The sequence below is a fragment of the Neofelis nebulosa genome, chromosome 7, assembly GCF_028018385.1.
Source record: "Neofelis nebulosa isolate mNeoNeb1 chromosome 7, mNeoNeb1.pri, whole genome shotgun sequence".
In the NCBI taxonomy this organism is placed as follows: domain Eukaryota; kingdom Metazoa; phylum Chordata; class Mammalia; order Carnivora; family Felidae; genus Neofelis; species Neofelis nebulosa.
In genome coordinates, this window is record NC_080788.1 from 25605752 (window position 1) to 25621957 (window position 16206).

The following is a 16206-nucleotide window of genomic DNA, read 5'->3' on the forward strand; positions in this document are numbered from 1 at the left end:
TGCTTGAAGGCCTGCCTTAGACATGGCCCATTTGTAAAAAGAAAGAGACATTTTGTGTTATAATTATAGAAACATAACATTTGGAAGCTAGAAGTGTCTTTTGAAATCATTTGGTCAAACTTTGTAATTTTCAGATAAATTCACAAAACCGGAAAGCTTAGTGTGTACTTGTACATAGTTGCACAGTTAGCTCATGGTATATGGGTATATTAAAAACAGTGTGTTGGTCTAATAGTAATGGACACAACAAATGGGCTATGTGACTACTTCTGCTGATACCCTTCTGCAGTGGCAACATCAACCAGTTTGCTGGCTCTCCTGCACCCATGTCCAATGACCCCTAAGTTGCATAAAGTTCCTTGGGTTTTTAAGTGTGTTTCAGTTCTGTCCTTTATAAGATCTGTACGTGTGAGTAGTTTAAAGAATATACAGTTAATTCTCATTGTTTGAGGCATTTTTAAGTTCTATAAAATCACCATCAACATGGAATTAGTAACTACTAAACATTATTGCTCCCAGGTGGAAATACAGGGCTAGGTTCCTACAAACCTCTGGCCACAATTTTTATCAACTGATCATTACATAACCTTGTTCTTTGTGTGTTTCTATTTAAAGACACCTTATTTAACCTATGTTGTTGATTAATTAACATTGAACTCACAGCCAACAGCACCGTAACTCATGACTGAATGAAGCTTAGCTGACAAGCTGAATGAAGCTTGTACCTTTCTTTGTAAGGCACATCACAGCCTTCTTGCACTTAAGAACACTAGACAGTAGTGTGCAGACAGAACTATGTGTTCTAAACAGTGAACTCACCAACAAAAAGCACAAAAATGTGAAAAACATGGCACTAAGCTGTCCACAAAAAGGACACTTGTTTTTTTATGAGAACTGAAATAAGAAGGCAGAACATTACCTTGTCCTATGTCAGCTTCGAAGGTGTGCATTGGGTGACACAAACTTTCTGCTGCTCTGCACATGTCTGCAAATGACTGGGAATTGATTTTTGGTTGACAAATATACTTTGGTAAGTGAATTTGCAAATACAGAATCTGTGAATAATGAAGATTGACTGTATAGGCATAATATTTATTGGTACGGTAGGACTTCTTATTTAATAAAATTTTGAAATAATAAAAACACCCTCTTGATTGACTTGTTAGTGAAGTAGAACTGGCATATGTTAATCAATTAAAATTAATTAACAATGTATTATAAAATAAATAGGGTGTTTAGTTTGTGCCTAGTGCTTTGTTGGTATAGAGGGAATAGAGACCCAGTATATAATGTCTGTTCTGAAGGAGTTTACACTGTCTTTGGGGAAACATATGCTGGGCACTGTGACAAATGTTAGCATAGGAGAAAGCCAATTATGGGTCAGGGCAAAGTAAGGCATAAATCTGGGAGAAAATGGCTCCTGATTTGAGTCTTGAAAAACATAGGTACACTCAAAGTGGGAGAGAATATTCCTAGCACAAGCCTGAAATGCTAGTGAAGTGTCCAGGTACGCAGAGCCCTAAGAAATGAGGCTGGTCTGGAAGCCATGAGAAAGTCAGGAAAAGCCTTGTGTTGAATTCTAACCTCAGACCATTACACAGGAAACACAGGAGTTATTAAACAATTTTCTTCTGTAGATGAAGCAATCTGTTTTGAATTCCAAACAGGTCCTTGTGATTGTTGGTTGGAAAAGGGATTGTAAGTAGAAAGGAGTAAAAAGGAAGACAGCCTAAATTAGGAGGACATTTATTCATTAGTTTATAGTTCATTCCTTTGTTCTTCAGTCATTTGTTCATTCAACTAATGCATATTTTTTAAGGGTGTTAGTAAAGTTACAGGCTTTGGGGATTCAGCAACAACATAGCCAGAATGCACTGGCTTTAAGGAGCTTATATGCTAGACAGATATGCTAGATAGCAGGGCTGGTAAAACAATGCAGTCCTGACATAGTATCTTTGGGTGGTCCTAACATCTATGGAGAAGAATGGAGGGGTAGTGGGGGCAGGCCAAGAACAGTTGCCCTAATAGCCATTACACTCATTGGAGGTGACTTGAGAGTCCTGGCCTCATGGGGACCACTATGTATAGATGAAAAGATGGGTCTCACTGATCTCAACATCATTTCAAGGGAGAGAGCAGCTCTTGCAAATTGTGACTTTGTGGGGGAAGGTGCAATCTTATGAGGAGCCCCTGGTCTGGGGCTGCCCTTGATTCAGCAGGAGAGAGTACAGGAACCAGGGCAGGGCCAGTGGAGAGGAAAGAGGTAGGATTTGAGAGGAGTTAGGGCATTAAGAGGGACAGGGCTTGAAGCAATGGAATATGGAGAGCAGGGGGCATCTCTGATTATAGAGCTGGACTGTAGAAGTCAGTTGGGGGACTTCTGCTTGGACATGCTGATCTTGGTTTCCTGTGGGTCATCTGACCAATCAGCTGAGTTTAACACAAATCTCTGTATGGAATTCTAAGCGCTTCATGTGGCACCTTGGCATCCTTGAAAGAATCCTTCAGATTGGAATAGTATGGTTCCTACCTCTCATAGGAAAGCCATGGTGCAGGGAGATCAAAGTGGTAAAACTGGATTAGAACCTGTGATTTCTGGATTAGCAACTAAGACTTTGGGGTGGCACTGATGCAGGACTGCTTGCAGTAACACCCCAAAGGAGGAAAGGAGTCTCACAGGCAGCTTGGCGAGCTGGTGGTAGTATCAGAGTTATTGGAGAATGTGGAGGGGAAGGGGGACAGTGGAAATGAGCACTTATGATGCCCCAGCCCTGCCCTCTCTCCCACCATGCCCTCTGTGGCTGGGTCCCTCACACCCCCAACCTGGAGACCAAATGCTTGGGAGATTCCAGGTGTCCCCATGGAGGCTGATGTCTTTGGTCTGAAGAGGAAGGGGCAGAGAGTTTTAAAAGCTCCCCAGGTAATTCTAAGGGGAAGCCAGGATTGAATGAGAAATCAGGTCCTCAGGGTTTCTGGACCCCAATGCCTAGAGCCAGCTCAGAGCAGGAGACCTGGAACAGACAGGGAGATGATGAGCTGTGTTCCTGAATGCACTTTGGTATACCATCTATATGCTATTACAAATGGAAATGCAATCACTGGATGTTCCCTAGATTTGATGGTGCCCTGGATTTTGCAAAGAGAATTTCCCTGAGAAAATGGCAATGTGTGTCTTTTTACACCACAAACACCTCACTGGTTCATGACTTAAACCCCCTCCTTTAGGGCACTCTTGGGCTCTAAGGTGACAGGTCAGCCTGTCCTACCACTCCCAATTATCACTGCACCTTCCTCCCTCTATCCTTGTTGGGAAGCTGTTGCTAGCTTCGCGTCTGCTCCATAAGTCACTGTGTTATGCAAATTGAAAAATCTGCCTGTGGCTCCGTGAGGAGAAATCACCCACAAATGTGGATTTCCATGGAAACCAAACGCAAAATGCAATAGGAAGGAAAGAAAGGGGAAATTAGACCTGCAGCTTCATTTTCATCAGCATCACTGTTTCTCATTATCACCCCTGCCCCATTTCTTTTAATGTGTGAACTTTTAGACCAGAATGATTTCTCTCTTTTTTTTTTTTCTTTTTTCCTGGTGGGGCTCTAGAGTTCACTTTATTCAGTCTAGAAAAGGATGATTTATTTAAAGAACTTATCTTTGTGAAAAGCTATTATAGGGAGAATGGTGGCATTTTCTCATTATTATTAAAGAAAAGCAAGAAAAGTAACCTTCAACCCAGTAGAAGAGATATAGAGAAGCTTTAAAGGAGAACTTTCCAATTGGTAGGAGTATAAAATACTAGATAGGGATTGTAGAGAGGACTGAGAATGTTGTTTCTGGGAACTCCTTTAATTGTAAGATAGTGTGCTAGTCTGTTAGGGCTATGTAACAAAGTACTATACAGACTGGGAGACTTAAACAACAGAAATTTAGGTATTCACAATCCTGGAGGCTGGATTTGTGAGATCAAGGTGTTGACAGGTTAGTTTCTTCTGAGGTATCTCTACTTGGCTTGCAGACACCTATTTTCTCCCTGTGTCCTCACATGTGGTCTTTGTGCATGTACATCTTATGTTCAAGTCTCCATGGCCATCCCTTGGTCTGTGTTGTGTGCATATAAATTTCCTCTTCTTATAAGGACGCCTGTCAGTTTTGGGGGACTTAGGTGGCTCATTTGGTTGAGCACCTGACTCTTGATTTCAGCGAGGTCATGGTTTGGGTTTGTGTGCTCAAGACCCACATTGGGCTCCATGCTGACAGTGCAGAACCTGTTTGGAATTCTCTCTCTCCTCTCTCTGCCCCTCCCCCCTCTCACACACACACTCCATCTCAAAATAAATAAATAAAATAAACAAACAAACAGAAAAAAAAAGGACACCTGTCAGTTTGGATTAAGGCCTACCCACCCTCATTTTAGCTTAATCCTCTCTTAAAAGGCCCAACATCCAAACACAGTCACATACCGAGGCATTGAGAGTTAGGGCTTCAATATTTGAATTTTTAGGGAACATAATTCAATCCATAACAGACAGATTTCATTTTGAGAACATGATTTAGAATCTAGTGTGAGAGCTGGAGGAAATCTTTCTTAGAAATATGGCCTCAAAGCTTGATTTTACAGACAGATCATTGAAGCCCAGGGCAAGTGACTCCGTGTAGCCCACCCAATGGGGAGGGGTCAGTGAGAGCTCTGCAGACCCCATCTCCCAGCTCTGTTATATGATGTTTTAGATTACATGGAACTCTCTAGAAGAACATGCTTACATCAGTGCAAGACAATATTTTTCTGCCTCTGACACAAGCTACGTGTGACTACTTGGCAAATAAATGCTTTTGTGAGTGAGTGATCATGTAGTCCTCTCAGAACAAGGATAGGAGGCATGATTTCTATGTGGATCAATGGCCCTACACAGGATGCACAGGATGTGATTCTTCAGATCAACTTTGGAACATCATCCCCCAAATCCTGCTGCCTGTGATCTGGTAAATGCCATTCCTGGGGCCTCCTTGCCTCAGCTCACCCTCTAAGGGCTTTGATAAAAGAGATGATAAAGGAGAGAACCAGAACTTCTTTCAGTATGGAACCAGCTGCAAAAGCCTGCACTCACTAAGTCACTGGAAATTGGGATGGTAGCTCCCTAGCACTAAAATGCAAAAGGATTGCTGCAAGGCTTTTTAAAAATGCAGTCCTGTTCAAGAGCTTCTGACGCATTCTGGGTTATGGCTCAAGACTAACTCTAACAAGCACCCAGGGTTGAATCTGAATTAGATTATCCTGTGGTCACACCTGAAATAACAATGATTTAGACCCTCACTGTTCAGAGTGTAGTCCATGGGCAAGCAAGTGCAGCATAATCTGGAAGCTGTGAGAAACTCAGAATCTTAGCCCCACCCTAGAGTGACTAAATGAGAATCTGAATTTTCATTCAAGTTTAAGAAGCTCTGCTTTAGCAGACATATCCATGTGGTCTGATGGTCTACTTTAGTGATGGTGGGATTGTTCAAATCATTGCATAACAGGATGTTTCAAAGATGCCGAAATGCTTTAGAAATTATCATTAGATACCCTGAGAAAGTTACTATCAAGAACTGCGAAGGATAAGAGATTTTATATTAGTTTTAGGTTAATAAATTAGCCTTCCACCATGTCCTATTTCCTGGCAAAAGATGATTCCTGGGTCAGAAACAAGTACAGTAGGCAGCCTGAGCTTCTGGTGCATGTGTGTTCCACTTGCCCCTGTGGACAGTGCGGACAGTGAGTTTGTATCATAGTTGAGGAAACCTGAGCTTACAAAGGAGACATCATCTTTATTATCCTGGTCAGAAAATAAATCTACCCTCTGCCTCAAAGAGAGACAATATCTCTATATTCTGAAGTTGTTTGCTATAAAAATACCCTTGACATGAGAGTATGGAACAAAAACTAACTTAAGAGGTGCAGAAAAACCATTAAGAATTCTCTCCCAATAGGTACTGTCTTGAAAGTCCCCTGTTCATCTAGTATCTCTTTCAATATCCTTGCTTACAGAGAAGCTCAGATATGCTAAGGTTTATAGTAAACAAATAGAAAATTAGTTAATAGGACTTAAATCAGACCTATTTTGAGTCTTTTTTAAAAAAATTAACGTTTATTTATTTTTGAGACAGAGAGAGAGCATGAACGAGGGAGGGTCAGAGCGAGGGAGACAGAATCTGAAACAGGCTCCAGGCTCTGAGCTGTCAGCACAGAGCCCGATGTGGGACTCGAACTCACGGACTGGGAGATCATGACCTGAGCCACCCAAGCGCCCAAGACCTGTTTGGAGTCTTAAGGAAACTTTGGAGGTAAGCAATGCATATATTTGAAGGTTGTAATTTCCATCTTGCACATTCTACAATACAGATCTGTTAGAATTTGTTTTTACAGAAAGGTAGTGGGTGGGTCAAAACCTGTTCAGATTCCTTTGTCAGCTTAATCATGAGATTAGTTACTTAAAATAATAGAAATTAAAATATTAATAATAGATAATATGATTCTATTTTTAGTACTTTACAGTTATTTAATGCGTTTCACATTCATTATTTACTTTAATTCTTAAAACCTGGTAGGTTTTTGTTTTTGCTTTTGTTTTTGTTTTTTTTTGTGAAGAAGACACTCAGAGACACTAAGTAACTTGTTGGAAGTCATAGCTACTTCCGTATAGCCAGATCTCACATCCAGGGGTTGAGACTTTCTAGTAGGGAAATTGTAGCTAACACATTTATTCAGCTAAGGAAAAAAAAAATGGAACTAGATTTATGCTTACAAATAAAAATCAATACCACTAATCTTACCAGGAAAGAGAATAACCAAAAAGTACATATGAATTAATTGTTTCCCTTCTACAGCCATTTTTGTGACAACTTAGCACTTTCCAGGGAATATATTTTTTTCAACATGCAGAATCATTAACAAGATTTAGTTCTCATGGCATCTGTTCCCCTGGAATCAGGAATCTTGACGGAAAGGGAATCCAGGTGAGTGTTGTTATATTAGAAACCTATCTCTAGATCTATTAAAGAATGCTTCTGAAATACTATAAAAGAGCCTATTGTGGTATGACTTTAACTGCTATAAAGCTTATATACAGGAAGCCTTTATCTAATCAACCACACTGCATAATCACAGGCTTAGTAAATCATATTTAGGAGCAGACTTAAAGCAATTTTTTAATGTGTCTACACATTATTCTGTCATCATTAATGCTGTCTTCCTTCCATTGTCATTTATCATAGCATAGGGATGGGCTTATCCTATGGTTTTCTACCTACGTAGACATTTTTCTATCATCTATCTATCTATCTATCTATCATCTATCTATTTATTGTACCACACTTTCTCTACCCTCTTTATTCTTCCCTTCTCTTCCTACCTCTCTTCCCCTCCTTTCCTCTCCCTCTTTTCTTTTCTCTTTCCTTCTTATCCCTTGACAGGCATCACAGTAGGTGATAACAAAACAGTGCCTGCTTTCTAGGGTCTTCTAGTCATTAGATTCACACACAGATTCTTGGTACAGTTTCTGGACCATGGCATGTCCCATCTTTAATGTTAAAATAATTTGGGAAGGGCAACAAATGATACTTTTTATTCAGAACTTCTTGTTTGTAGTCACTAGATTTGCTTTTGCCCTGATGTCTTGTTCTTAACATCTTTTCAACTATGTGTTCAAATAATAAAACTCCTTGGAAACCGAAGAATATAGAATCAGTATTGCTCGTTTGAGATTTAGACCTACATCAGAAAGAGGCCTGCCCCAGTGAAGGTGCCTTTGTTATTCAGTAAAAGAGGAAAGACTAAACAGATAGGCAGTAGTTTGTGACTAGCACAACTGAGTCAACATTTTGGTGGTGACTATCATTTTAGAGGTACCTTTGATAGTTGTGTCACTGCCACAAAGCTGCAACATGTGTGGGGAGGAGATAGCAAATAGGAGAAAGGACACAGGAAGGCCAGCACTGTGTAAATGGTGCTTAGGTCTAACCAATTTTCTGAGAGGGTATTGACCCCTTTCTGTGGTTCAGCTCATATGCAACACAGTAGGCCCCAGGTTGGAGCTATTTTAATGTGTACAGCTTCCTTCAATCCCAGCTCCTCACCTCCCCACTCCTCCAAGCTCTGCTGGCTGCCAGAGCTTTTGGAAAGAGGAGCATGAAGCTAATGAGAAAGCTTCCTGTATTGTGGGGTGGAAGGGCATACATTGACCCCTGTTTCTCCAACAGGGAAAGAAAGAAGCACAGCAGCATATCCCACACCCTCATGGACAGGACTTCCCTGAGACACACTTTATCTGGAGCAGCATTTCTACAGTTTTGATATGTGCCTGAAAGGATGGGGACCTGGTGAAAATGCAAATTCTGTTTCAGTAAGTCTGGATGGTGCTTGAGAATCTGAATTTATTACAGGCTTCCAGGTGATGCTGATGCTGTCAGTACATGGACTGCACTTTAATAGTGAGGGCTAGAGAAACTTTACCTTTAATACTCAAGATTTGTATTTTTAATTTACTTAAATTAATTATTTATTATTATTTTTTTAATGTTTATTTATTTATTTTGAAAGAAAGAGAGAGAGAGAGAGAGAGATCACACATGAGCAGTGATAGAGGCAGAGAGTGAGGAGAGAGAATCTCAAGCAGGCTCAGTGCTGTCAGCACAGAGCCTGACACGGGCTTGATATCATGAACCTTGAGATCATGACCTGAGCTGAAATCAAGAGTCAGATGCATAACTGACTGAGTCACCCAGGTGCCCTGTAATTATTATTTATTTTGACAGAGGGAGAGCATGAGTTGCGGGGAGGGGCATGCAGAAAAGGAGAGGGAGAGGGAGAGGGAGAGAGAATGTTAAGCAAGCTCCACAGCCAGTGTGGAGCCTGATTCCAGGCCTATCTCATGACCTTGAGATCATGACCTAAGTGAAAATCAAGAGTTTGATGCTTAACCAACTGAGCCACCCAGGTGGCCCTGTATTTTTAATTTTAAAAAGAGCTTTATTGAGTTATAATTGACAGGCAACAAACCACATATTCAAGGAATACAATTTCATAAATTTTGACATCTGTGTATACCTATGAAGCCATCTCCACAATTAAGATAGCAACATTATCTCCAAATTTCTTTATACTCCATTGCACTCCTTCCCATTTGTCTCCAATCTGCCCTGACAGTCATCATCTGCCCTGTCACTATAATACATTTTTAATTTCTAGAATTTTATATAAATGGAATCAGATTATATCCTCTTTTTTTTTTCTTTTGGTTTGACCTCTTTCATTGAGTATAATTATTTTGACATTCATTTATGTCATGGCATGAATAAATAGTTCATTCATCTTTTCTGCTGATGGACATTTGGGTTGTTTGCAGCATTTGGTTAAAACCACTTTGAAACTTCATGTACACGTTTATGTGGATGTACACTCTCAGTTCTCTTAGGTAAATACCACCTAGGAGTACAAAGGAATTGTATGGTAGATGAGTTTTTAACTTTTTAATGAACTACTGAACAGTTTTCCAAAAATAATTTCGTATCTATCAGCACTGTATGAGAGTTTTAGTTCCTCTTAATCCTTACTAGCATTTGTTATGGTCACTGTTTTTAAGTTTCCTCTTTCTAGTAGGTGTGTGAGATGGTGTTTCATGGTGGCTTTTAAGATTAAATTTGCATTAATTTTCATGTCCTAATTTACCAGGCATTTGTGTTCCTTCGTACAGTGCATGTTCAAATATTTGGCACATTTAAGAAAATTGGGTTGTTTTTTTCTTATTTAGTTTTGATAATTCTTTATATATTCTAGATACAAGTCCTTTATCAGATATATGATCTCTGCAGATATTTTTTCTCAGTCTGTGACTTGTCTTTTGATGGGCACAATTGCTAATTTTGATAGAGTCCAATTTATTCATTTTAAAAAAATGGATTGTCCTTTTGGTACCATACATATGTGACTACAAAGATTTTTCTTGTATATATCCTTCTAGAAGTTTATAATAGTAGGTTTTACATTATGACTGATTTTGAGTTATTTTTTATATAGAAGATATATCTTTGTAAAAATACTGTCCTTTCTGTGCTGATTGCCTTTGTACCTGTCAAAAGTCAGTTATGTGTGGGTATATAATTGGATTCTTTATTCTGTTCCTTTGATTCAATTTTCTCTCTTTATGATAATATCATACTATCTTGATTACTGCGGTTTGGTAATAAGTCTTCAAATCAAGTTTAGTCCCCCACCTTGTTTCTCTTTCAAAGTACTGTTGCATTTATCAAAAGTTATACATGGATTTTTTTGACTGCATAGAGAGGATAAGAGTGTTGGCATCCCTAATCCCCTTGTTGTTCAAGGGTCAACTGTAGTTTAGGCAGTCCCAGGTCCTCTGCATTTCCATGTGCATATTAGAATCAGTTTGCCAGTGTCTATGAAAAAAATCTGCTGAAATTCTGAATGGAAGTGCATTGGATCTGTAGATCAATTTAGGGACAGTAGGGATATTAATAGTACTGAATCTTCTAACCCACAAGTAAGACACATCTCTCCATATATTTAGGTCTCTCATTCTCCTCAGAAAAAGATTCAGATAAACTTTAATCTCTTGAAGTTTGTAACTTTTATTTTAATTTTTGTTGCTGTTTCATAAAGGAAAAGGACAGAAATAAACTCACATACCATTATACCTGGAGCCAAAAGCCTGACCCTCCTTCTTCAAAGTCATCTCCTTGGCTTCCTTGGAAAAAATAATTTCATTCCTTCTTTCAGTTACTATTTACCCATCAGAGAGGTAGGTTTTTTCTTTAGTCCACAGAAATGTCATAGGTTCGATTATTTTTCATAATTATTCTAAAAATCCAAGGTGTCATTGTCTTTTTGCTTTTATCTGTGAATTGTAATTTTAGTATTTGGAATATTACTCTTTATTTTATTTTATCATTAAGTTGGCAATAATGGTAGCTGATTATACAAATGCTCTATAATTAAAGAACAAAGCAAAAGCATCAGTTTAAAGAAATACATTCTGTATCATCAGCAGCCCATTAAAATCCGCTGAGTATTTTAAGACATAATAACACTTTTAATTAAGTTACAATGGACTTTTCTACTATAATGAATTTGAACTCTTAGATATACATTAAAGTCTTGCTAAGCAAATCAATTAAAACTACAGAAGTCAGGAAATGATACCCTGGCATTAATAACACTTTATATTATGAAATGACTAGGTTGAGGAGAAGTAGAATTTTTCATTCTATTTCACAGTGAATGTAACTAGCTGCATTTTGCAGTAAAGGGACCGGTTCAGGTATCAAAAGACCTGGGATTGGAACCCACCTCTGCTCCTGCAAGCTATTTACCAGGCTAGGACTGACATTTAGTGGATAGAGTGCTGCCTGGCCCTTTTCCTAGACAGAATCTGGCCGACAGCACAGGTTCAGAGTCAATCTCATCCTCAGATATTTATTTTCTGTGTAGCCTTGGGTAAGTTGCATACATGTATAATCTTTGGTTTGTTCATCTATAAAATAAGGGTAAAAATAACAGCTATTACACAGGGTTATTGTAAAGATTGGAATACAGAATGCAAGTAATATGTTTAATATAGTACCTGGACAAAAATAATTTTCTTTCTTTCTCTTTCTTTCTTTCTTTCTTTCTTTCTTTCTTTCTTTCTTTTTTTTTTCTTCTTCTTCTTCTTCTTCTTCTTCTTCTTCTTCTTCTTCTTCTTCTTCTCATACTTTCCTCTTAGAACATTGTTATGGAGAACCAGGATTCTTCTCTTTTTTCCCCCCTATAAATTATGATATTTTGGGGAAAGTGTGTGAGAAATTCTCTGTAGACTCTAAAAGTTGACTTTCTGGTACAACTATGATTTTTTTATTGTTAGAATCCCTTAAACTTCTGTACTAATTCTTTACATAAGTTGTTTTCAGATTATATTCCATTTTCCAGAATTTAGCAGGGAATGGGCAAGGAAGCCAAACTCAGAGATCATTTATTCAGCGTCAAATGAGTCCTACTATAATTTTATTTAAAAAAAGATAGTGGATAAAATATTTTCAAAGTATTTATGATTTTATTTCTTAGTGCTAATCTATGCTACTATGGGCAAATAAGATTTGTCTCTGCTGTGCATTATGTTCTTAGTTCAACTAAAAGTTCAAGTAAACAATTCAAGTATAATTGTGGGTACTATCAGGTGTGGGCAAGAAAAGATACTTGAGTGTTCCTCCTTCCCAATTTAGATAGCATAATAAACCAAAGAAATACCAGAAGGGACAGACAGATATTCTTTTATTAATAAGATAATTATTAATGAGTATAATAGCAGTCATTAATTTTCAAAGATGTGTCAAAACATGTTTTAATTCCTCATCATTTAGTATGTGCAACACAAGAATTCATCTATCTAATGTAAAGAACAGCTTTTCTTTCTGCAAGATGTTTGGGTCCTGTTGATGCACATTTGGCCCAACCAAATGGCACCTCCAAGCCATGGATTTACCTAGTCACAGGCCATAGGCTCTTCAAGGTCACTATTCACATATTCCTGCTCTGTCCCAGATCCCTGCCTGTATCCTTCCCTGACCAATGTCACAGAGTATCCCAGGATGGAAAGCTCTTTATAAACAATAACAGGTGGAACTAGCAAATGCCAATCAGATTTTCCCTCTTTGAATTGGACAGAAAAATATGGAGGGAGGGTTCAGTCAGTTTCAGGAGAAGGTGCTGAAATGAAGGAGCAAGAGTAGCCATGGAAGACCATGAGGGATCTGGGAATTTGAGTCAGCAGAAATTGCATGAAAACGAAAGCTGTTTAGGGAACAGGTGAGGTGTGCAGTTGGGAGAAATAGGAGTGTTATAGAGATGGGGAAGCTGAGTGATCATAGAGACTGAAGATGGCCACATCCTACTGCTGCCTTGAGTCCTTAGCGACCTACAGCCGAGATTTCTGGCACAATTGTGGCTTTTAGCTTTGTGCAAGGCCCATCTACACACTGTTCCTGAGTTCCTATGAGATTCTGCCTTCCTTCTTTCCACACATCCTGATCATCAAGGCCCCATTATTGGAAATAGACTGAAAACAATTTCCTTCTCTGCTACCCAAATGGCCTAAATAATATAACAGCCATACTTCCATACAAGAGTCAGAATTGTCAAAGGGAAGACCCCCCCACACTCCAGTGTAGCTCAAATGGCTTCATTGGATACTAGGATGTTCTTTCATGTTGTGTTTTGGGTTGAGTTCAATCTGGTTCCCTGGGGGGAAACTGCTGGTTTTGGCTCCTGAAGCTTTTCTGGGAAGAAAGTACACATTTGCCTAAGTCTAAAATTGCAAATTTTCACACGACTCTTTTTTTTTTAACCAGAACATTTATTGTGTGACTAATCATTGAAATCTTTAAGATGAACTGGATGCTGCAACAGCTACCCTCTTGGGTTTAGGTGTTGTTCCTTCACAGAATCCATGCACTTTCTCTCCTGCTTGACAGGATAACCACATTTGCCACAGGTCAACTTCTGAAGGTGGTAGGTCTTAGAGCCACAGCAGTGGCCCAACATGTGTGTCTTATTGCAATGCTTTCCAAATGATGTCATCCCTTTCGTCATCTTGTTTCCATGGCAGAAATTAAAGAGCCAGAGACTCATTTTCATAGCCTTCCTTTCATGGGCAGTAAGTAGTGTAGGTATAAAAACTGTTTTACAGTGGACACAACATAGGCAGTCCTTGCTCTGCATGATAGTACAGGACTGTAAAAATGGCCATGCAAGCTGAAACTATGCAAATTGGAACACTCAAAGGGACTTTTCTGAAACCTTATAAAATCTTTTTGAGGGGTGCTTGGGTGGCTCAGTCGGTTGAGCATCTAACTTATGATTTTGGCTCAGGTCATGATCTCAGGGTTGTGGGATGGAACCCTGTGTCAGGCTTCACGCTGAGCAGGGAGCCGGCTGAAGATTCTCTCTTGATCCCTCTGCCTTTCTCCCCTACTCTCTCTCTCTCTAAAACAAAACAAAAAAAAATTCTTAGGGGTTCCTTGATGGTTCAGTCAGTTAAGTGTCCAATTTCAGCTCAGGTCATGATCTCATGGTTTGTGAGTTTGAGCCCCACGTGGGGCTGTGTTGACAGCTCAGAGCCTGGAGCCTGCTTCAGATTATGTGTCTCACCCTCTCTCTGCCCCTCCCCTGCTAGCACTCTCTCTCAAAAATAAACATTAAAAAATTTTTAAAAAATTCTTCTTAAACATCAAAATTTGTTGAAACATTAAAATATTACACATTTAAACATTATGATTTTAAGTGTAATCCAAATGTAAAAATTTAATTTAATGTAATTAAACGTTGCATTTTTAATTTCTTAATTAAAAATTGTAATATAAATTAAATATTGACATTAATTTTTTAATTAAAAATTAACATTCATTGAAACATTCAATTTTGTTGAAACATTAAATGGATAGAGATATACCTGTACAATAAATAAAAAGTATACTGTAATAGTTTTTTGTAAATTAATTTTATTATAATTTCAAATTTACAGAAAAAAATGCAAGAATGGTATAAGGTACTTTATCCCATTATTTCCATTTTGTCCCATTTGCTTTATTATTATTGCTTGTTCTCTTTCTCTTCCCTCCCACACCTTTTTTGAATCATCTGAGAGGACGTTTGGGGCCACTAACTGTCTCCAGAGTGTATTTCCTAAGGACAAAGAATCCTCTTAGGCTACCCTTGTAGAATGATCAAAACAGGAAATGTAGAGAACATGGTTTGCATACATTCATCTTTCTAACTTTGTTATTTGCCTGGGACTGATGACTTTAGATTTTTAAATTAAAAAAAAAAAAACCTGTGGGTATTTAGGAAGACGCCAATACAATATATTTTATAAAAGAAATAATAAGTTTGAAATGGTCATGAATTTTACTTTGCTAATTATATTGTTCCAATCATTTATGCCATAATGCTATATTTTATGATGTATACATGACAGTTTGAAGAATTGCTGTTGGGAGATTCTAGGGGAAGGATCCACAGTTAGGAGTAGCAGTAGCAGGCTGAGTGCCCGTGACCATGGATTTGTTGCAGTAGGAATCTTCAGGAGGGAGGAAGCCATTTGCAAATCATGAAGGAACACAAAGCAATGGAACTATACTGGAATTGACTGCCCCAGTAGGAGATCTATTCAGTGCCTGGCACAGAGGAACTGCTCAAATATATTTCCTCTATGAAAGAATGGGTTTTCTTCCCAGATGATTAGGTTGAAAATGGGCCATGTGGAAGGCAGTAAAGTTAGGTGGGGAGGCAGACTGGATAAGAATGGTCTGAGGGACCATCTTGAACTCCTGGTGAGTTGCTGTATGGTCCAGGGAGAGATGATGTAACCTGAGCTCTTCAAACATGTTTTTTATTCCTTAAGGATCTAAAAGGTGGAATGAGTTTTCATTTTTAAGAAATTATTCTGTGAAGACTGGTGTATATTGGGCAAAGAGCATGAAGAACCAGGAGCAACACTGCCTGGCTCCCTGTCCCTCTGGCTCCCCACCTCAGAGAGCCCCAGCCACTTTCAGCTGCCAGTGTTTGCAGCCTTCTGGGCGAGAGCTTTCTCCAGGTCCCTTGGGGCTCCTATGTTCTTTATCTGCTGCCCTCCCTTCCCTGTCTCACTGCCCCACTCCCCTGCTGGTGTTCGCCAGCTACACATTCCAAGTTCACTCCTTGCACTTGAAAACTTGTCTTCTGGGAATACCCAAATTAAGACAAATGGTAATTTTTATGATTTGTTTAGCCTCATCAGTCTTTGTAAACAAGCATTGCTGGGGGAAGAAGGTGAGGAATGTACAAGCTGAGAAGTCATATTTGGATGGTTCCATCAGTATTTGAAGATGTCATATAAGTAATTTATCACATTCTGCTTGATCAGGCCATAGAAATGTTTCAGCAAATCTGTGGAGCATGGAGGGGATACTGCACAGTTCAAAAGCCCTGACTGCATAGTCAACTGGATGTACTGAGACCAATGAATGATCTTCCAGTCACTAATTGCCACAAATAATATTAAATTCCAACTCCTCCTGCAGGTATAACTTGGAGATCCACCATTTGGGCTAACTGGTTGAGAAGACAGGTTCCCTGGCGGCAACCTGTCACGGGTCCCCGCCATGAGCGTAAAGTTGTGTTTGTTACAATGACAATCATGTTTT

At 38.9% G+C, this 16206-nt stretch overlaps 1 pseudogene; it reads right to left on the bottom strand.

Moving 5' to 3' along the window:
- Positions 1-13364: 13364 nt before the first annotated feature.
- On the bottom strand, positions 13365-13615 carry LOC131518138 (large ribosomal subunit protein eL37-like; annotated as a pseudogene).
- Between the last annotated feature and the right edge of the window lie 2591 nt (positions 13616-16206).